Below are 7,166 nucleotides of genomic sequence, written 5' to 3'. Positions count from 1 at the left end.
CTAGCTGGTCTGTCATAATATAATAGAGACAGTAGATCTAGCTCTGTCATAGCTGGTCTGTCATAATATAATAGAGACAGTAGATCTAGCTGGTCTGTCATAATAGAATAGCTGGAGACAGTAGATTGCTGGTCTGTCATAATATAATAGAGACAGTAGATCTAGCTGGTCTGTCATAATATAATAGAGACAGTAGATCTAGCTGGTCTGTCATAATATAATAGTAGATCAGCTATAATATAGATCTACCTGGTCTGTCATAATATAATAGAGACAGTAGATCTAGCTGGTCTGTCATAATATATAATATAATAGAGACAGTATATCTAGGTCATGGTAGATCTACCTGGTCTGTCATAATAAAATAGTAGATCTACCTGGTCTGTCATAATAAAATAGAGACAGTAGATTTAGCTGGTCTGTCATAATATAATAGAGACAGTAGATCTAGCTGGTCTGTCATAATATAATAGAGACAGTAGATCTAGCTGGTCTGTCATAGTAGATCTACCTGGTCTGTCATAATAAAATAGAGACAGTAGATTTAGCTGGTCTGTCATAATATAATAGAGACAGTAGATCTAGCTGGTCTGTCATAATATAATAGAGACAGTAGTCTGTCTGTCAGAGACAGTAGATCTAGCTGGTCTGTCATAATATAATAGAGACAGTAGATCTAGCTGGTCTGTCATAATATAATAGAGACAGTAGATCTAGCTGGTCTGTCATAATATAATAGAGACAGTAGATCTAGCTGGTCTGTCATAATATAATAGAGACAGTAGATCTAGCTGGTCTGTCATAATATAATAGAGACAGTAGATCTAGCTGGTCTGTCATAATATAATAGAGACAGTAGATCTAGCTGGTCTAGCTGGTCTGTCATAATATAATAGAGACAGTAGATCTAGCTGGTCTGTCATAATATAATAGAGACAGTAGATCTAGCTGGTCTGTCATAATATAATAGAGACAGTAGATAATAGAGACAGTAGATCTGGGTCTGTCATAATATAATAGAGACAGTAGATCTAGCTGGTCTGTCATAATATAATAGAGACAGTAGATCTAGCTGGTCTGTCATAATATAATAGAGACAGTAGATCTAGCTGGTCTGTCATAATATAATAGAGACAGTAGATCTAGCTGGTCTGTCATAATATAATAGAGACAGTAGATCTAGCTGGTCTGTCATAATATAATAGAGACAGTAGATCTAGCTGGTCTGTCATAATATAATAGAGACAGTAGATCTAGCTGGTCTGTCATAATATAATAGAGACAGTAGATCTAGCTGGTCTGTCATAATCTACCTATAATAAAATAGAGACAGTAGATCTAGCTGGTCTGTCTGTCATAATATAATAGAGACAGTAGATCTAGCTGGTCTGTCATAGTAGATCTAGCTGGTCTGTCATAATAAAATAGAGACAGTAGAGATCTGGGTCTGTCATAATATAATGGTCTGTCATAATATAATAGTGACAGTATATCTAGCTGGTCTGTCATAGTAGATCTAGCTGGTCTGTCATAATAAAATAGAGACAGTAGATCTAGCTGGTCTGTCATAATATAATAGAGACAGTAGATCTAGCTGGTCTGTCATAATATAATAGAGACATCTAGTGGTCTGTCATAGATATGGTCTGTCATAATATAATAGAGACAGTAGATCTAGCTGGTCTGTCATAATATAATAGAGACAGTAGATCTAGCTGGTCTGTCATAATATAATAGAGACAGTAGATCTAGCTGGTCTGTCATAATATAATAGAGACAGTAGATCTAGCTGGTCTGTCATAATATAATAGAGACAGTAGATCTAGCTGGTCTGTCATAATAGAGACAGTAGATCTAGCTGGTCTGTCATAATAAAATAGAGACAGTAGATCTAGCTGGTCTGTCATAATATAATAGAGACAGTAGATCTAGCTGGTCTGTCATAATATAATAGAGACAGTAGATCTAGCTGGTCTGTCATAATATAATAGAGACAGTATATCTAGCTGGTCTGTCATAGTAGATCTACCTGGTCTGTCATAATAAAATAGAGACAGTAGATTTAGCTGGTCTGTCATAATATAATAGAGACAGTAGATCTAGCTGGTCTGTCATAATATAATAGAGACAGTAGATCTAGCTGGTCTGTCATAATATAATAGAGACAGTATCTAGCTGGTCTGTCATAATATAATAGAGACAGTAGATCTAGCTGGTCTGTCATAATATAATAGAGAGACAGTAGATCTGTCATAATATAATAGCTAGCTGGTCTGTCATAATATAATAGAGACAGTAGATCTAGCTGGTCTGTCATAATATAATAGAGACAGTAGATCTAGCTGGTCTGTCATAGTAGATCTAGCTGGTCTGTCATAATAAAATAGAGACAGTAGATTTAGCTGGTCTGTCATAATATAATAGAGACAGTAGATCTAGCTGGTCTGTCATAATATAATAGAGACAGTAGATCTAGCTGGTCTGTCATAATATAATAGAGACAGTATCTATATAATATAATAGAGACAGTAGATCTAGCTGGTCTGTCATAATATAATAGAGACAGTAGATCTAGCTGGTCTGTCATAATATAATAGAGACAGTAGATCTAGCTGGTCTGTCATAATATAATAGAGACAGTAGATCTAGCTGGTCTGTCATAATATAATAGAGACAGTAGATCTAGCTGGTCTGTCATAATATAATAGAGACTAGTAGATAGATCTAGCTGGTCTGTCATAATATAATAGAGACAGTAGATCTAGCTGGTCTGTCATAATATAATAGAGACAGTAGATCTAGCTGGTCTGTCATAATATAATAGAGACAGTAGATCTAGCTGGTCTGTCATAATATAATAGAGACAGTAGATCTAGCTGGTCTGTCATAATATAATAGAGACAGTAGATCTAGCTGGTCTGTCATAGTATAATAGAGACTGGTCTGTCATAATAAATAGAGACAGTGGTCTGTCAGATAGATAGCTGGTCTGTCATAATATAATAGAGACAGTAGATCTAGCTGGTCTGTCATAATATAATAGAGACAGTATATCTAGCTGGTCTGTCATAGTAGATCTACCTGGTCTCATAATAAAAAATAGAGACAGTAGATTTAGCTGGTCTGTCATAATATAATAGAGACAGTAGATCTAGCTGGTCTGTCATAATATAATAGAGACAGTAGATCTAGCTGGTCTGTCATAATATAATAGAGACAGTAGATCTAGCTGGTCTGTCATAATATAATAGTAGATCTAGCTGGTCTGTCATAATATAATAGAGACAGTAGATCTAGCTGGTCTGTCATAATATAATAGAGACAGTAGATCTAGCTGGTCTGTCATAATATAATAGAGACAGTAGATCTAGCTGGTCTGTCATAATAAAATAGAGACAGTAGATCTAGCTGGTCTGTCATAATATAATAGAGACAGTAGATCTAGCTGGTCTGTCATAATATAATAGAGACAGTAGATCTAGCTGGTCTGTCATAATATAATAGAGACAGTAGATCTAGCTGGTCTGTCTGGTCTGTCATAATATAATAGAGACAGTAGATCTAGCTGGTCTGTCATAATATAATAGAGACAGTAGATCTAGCTGGTCTGTCATAATATAATAGAGACAGTATATCTAGCTGGTCTGTCATAGTAGATCTACCTGGTCTGTCATAATAAAATAGAGACAGTAGATTTAGCTGGTCTGTCATAATATAATAGAGACAGTATATCTAGCTGGTCTGTCATAATATAATAGAGACAGTAGATCTAGCTGGTCTGTCATAATATAATAGAGACAGTAGATCTAGCTGGTCTGTCATAATATAATAGAGACAGTAGATCTAGCTGGTCTGTCATAAAATAATAGAGACAGTAGATCTAGCTGGTCTGTCATAATATAATAGAGACAGTAGATCTAGCTGGTCTGTCATAATATAATAGAGACAGTAGATCTAGCTGGTCTGTCATAAGAGACAGTAGATGGTCTGTCAAATAGAGAGAGACAGTAGCTGGTCTGTCATAATATAATAGACAGTATCTAGCTGGTCTGTCATAATATAATAGAGACAGTAGATCTAGCTGGTCTGTCATAATATAATAGAGACAGTAGATCTAGCTGGTCTGTCATAATATAATAGAGACAGTAGATCTAGCTGGTCTGTCATAATATAATAGAGACAGTAGATCTAGCTGGTCTGTCATAATATAATAGAGACAGTATATCTAGCTGGTCTGTCATAATATATGAGAGACAGTAGATCTAGCTGGTCTGTCATAATATAATAGAGACAGTAGATCTAGCTGGTCTGTCATAATATAATAGAGACAGTAGATCTAGCTGGTCTGTCATAATATATTAGAGACAGTAGATCAACCTGGTCTGTCATAATAAAATAGAGACAGTAGATCTAGCTGGTCTGTCATAATATAATAGAGACAGTAGATCTAGCTGGTCTGTCATAATATAATAGAGACAGTAGATCTAGCTGGTCTGTCATAATATAATAGAGACAGTAGATCTAGCTGGTCTGTCATAATATAATAGAGACAGTAGATCTAGCTGGTCTGTCATAATATAATAGAGACAGTAGATCTGGCTGGTCTGTCATAGAGATAGCTGGTCTGTCATAATAGAGACAGTAGATCTAGCTGGTCTGTCATAATATAATAGAGACAGTAGATTTAGCTGGTCTGTCATAATATAATAGACAGTAGATCTAGCTGGTCTGTCATAATATAATAGAGACAGTAGATCTAGCTGGTCTGTCATAATATAATAGAGATATCTAGTAGTCTGTCATAATATAATAGAGACAGTAGATCTGGTCTGTCATAATATAATAGAGACAGTAGATGGTCTGTCAGCTGGTCTGTCATAATATAATAGAGACAGTAGATCTAGCTGGTCTGTCATAATATAATAGAGACAGTAGATCTAGCTGGTCTGTCATAATAATAATAGAGACAGTAGATCTAGCTGGTCTGTCATAATATAATAGAGACAGTAGATCTAGCTGGTCTGTCATAATATAATAGAGACAGTAGATCTAGCTGGTCTAAAATAGAGACAGTAGATCTAGCTGGTCTGTCATAATCTAGCTGGTCTGTCATAATAGAGACAGTAGATATAATATAATAGAGACAGTAGATCTAGCTGGTCTGTCATAATATAATAGAGACAGTAGATCTAGCTGGTCTGTCATAATATAATAGAGACAGTAGATCTAGCTGGTCTGTCATAATATAATAGAGACAGTAGATCTAGCTGGTCTAGCTGGTCTGTCATAATATAATAGAGACAGTAGATCTAGCTGGTCTGTCATAATATAATAGAGACAGTAGATCTAGCTGGTCTGTCATAATATAATAGAGACAGTAGATCTAGCTGGTCTGTCATAATATAATAGAGACAGTAGATCTAGCTGGTCTGTCATAGTAGATCTACCTGGTCTGTCTTAATAAAATAGAGACAGTAGATTTAGCTGGTCTGTCATAATATAATAGAGACAGTAGATCTAGCTGGTCTGTCATAATATAATAGAGACAGTAGATCTAGCTGGTCTGTCATATTTAATAGAGACTGTAGATCTACCTGGTCTGTCATACGAGATGATTATGTAAACAAAGTGGCATAGTTAAAGTGGCTGGTGATACATGTATTACATAAAGATGCAGTAGATGAGTTAGCTTTCTTGGGAACATGAACAATGGTGGCCCTCTTGAAGCATGTGGGAACAGCAGACTGGGATAGGGATTGATTGAATATGTCCGTAAACATACCAGCCAGCTGGTCTGCGCATGCTCTGAGGGCGCGGCTGGGGATGCCGTCTGGCCCTGCAGCCTTGCGAGGGTTAACACATTTAAATGTTTTCCTCACGTCGGCTGCAGTGAAGGAGAGTCCGCAGGTTTTGTTTGCGGGCCGTGTCAGTGGCACTGTATTGTCCTCAAAGTGGGCAAAAAAGTTATTCCGTCCACCTGGGAGCAAGACATCCTGGTCCGTGACGGGGCTGGTTTTCTTTTTGTAATCCGTGATTGACTGTAGACCCTGCCACATACCTCTTGTGTCTGAGCCGTTGAATTGAGATTCTACTTTGTCTCTATACTGACGCTTAGCTTGTTTGATTGCCTTGCGGAGAGACTGATAAATAGATAACAGAATGACTACAGAACTATCTTCTATCCCCAGGCCATGAGACTGATACATAGATAACAGAATGACTACAGAACTATCTTCTATCCCCAGGCCATGAGACTGATACATAGATAACAGAATGACTACAGAACTATCTTCTATCCCCAGGCCATGAGACTGATACATAGATAACAGAATGACTACAGAACTATCTTCTATCCCCAGGCCATGAGACTGATACATAGATAACAGAATGACTACAGAACTATCTTCTATCCCCAGGCCATGAGACTGATACATAGATAACAGAATGACTACAGAACTATCTTCTATCCCCAGGCCATGAGACTGATACATAGATAACAGAATGACTACAGAACTATCTTCTATCCCCAGGCCATGAGACTGATACATAGATAACAGAATGACTACAGAACTATCTTCTATCCCCAGGCCATGAGACTGATACATAGATAACAGAATGACTACAGAACTATCTTCTCTGACACTCCAACACACACACACACACACACACACACACATTTAAATTTGCTCACGCATACACATTCATACAGACTCTACACTCACACACACTCTCCCTCTCATACAATCCTGATGCCTTGTCACCTTCCCCCTATACATATCTACCTCCATCACTCCAGTATCCCTGTACATTGTTAATATGGTACTGACCCTGTATATAGGTCACCTTACCCCTATACATATCTACCTCCATCACTCCAGTATCCCTGTCCCCTTAACCCCTATACATATCTACCTCAATCACTCCAGTATCCCTGTCCCCTTAACCCCTATACATATCTACCTCCATCACTCCAGTATCCCTGTCCCCTTAACCCCTATACATATCTACCTCCATCACTCCAGTATCCCTGTCCCCTTAACCCCTATACATATCTACCTCCATCACTCCAGTATCCCTGTCCCCTTAACCCCTATACATATCTACCTCCATCACTCCAGTATCCCTGTCCCCTTAACCCCTATACATATCTACCTCCATCACTCCAG

Source organism: Oncorhynchus masou, chromosome 8 (genome assembly GCF_036934945.1).
Source record: "Oncorhynchus masou masou isolate Uvic2021 chromosome 8, UVic_Omas_1.1, whole genome shotgun sequence".
Classification (NCBI taxonomy): domain Eukaryota; kingdom Metazoa; phylum Chordata; class Actinopteri; order Salmoniformes; family Salmonidae; genus Oncorhynchus; species Oncorhynchus masou.
This window is presented reverse-complemented; position numbering follows the sequence as displayed.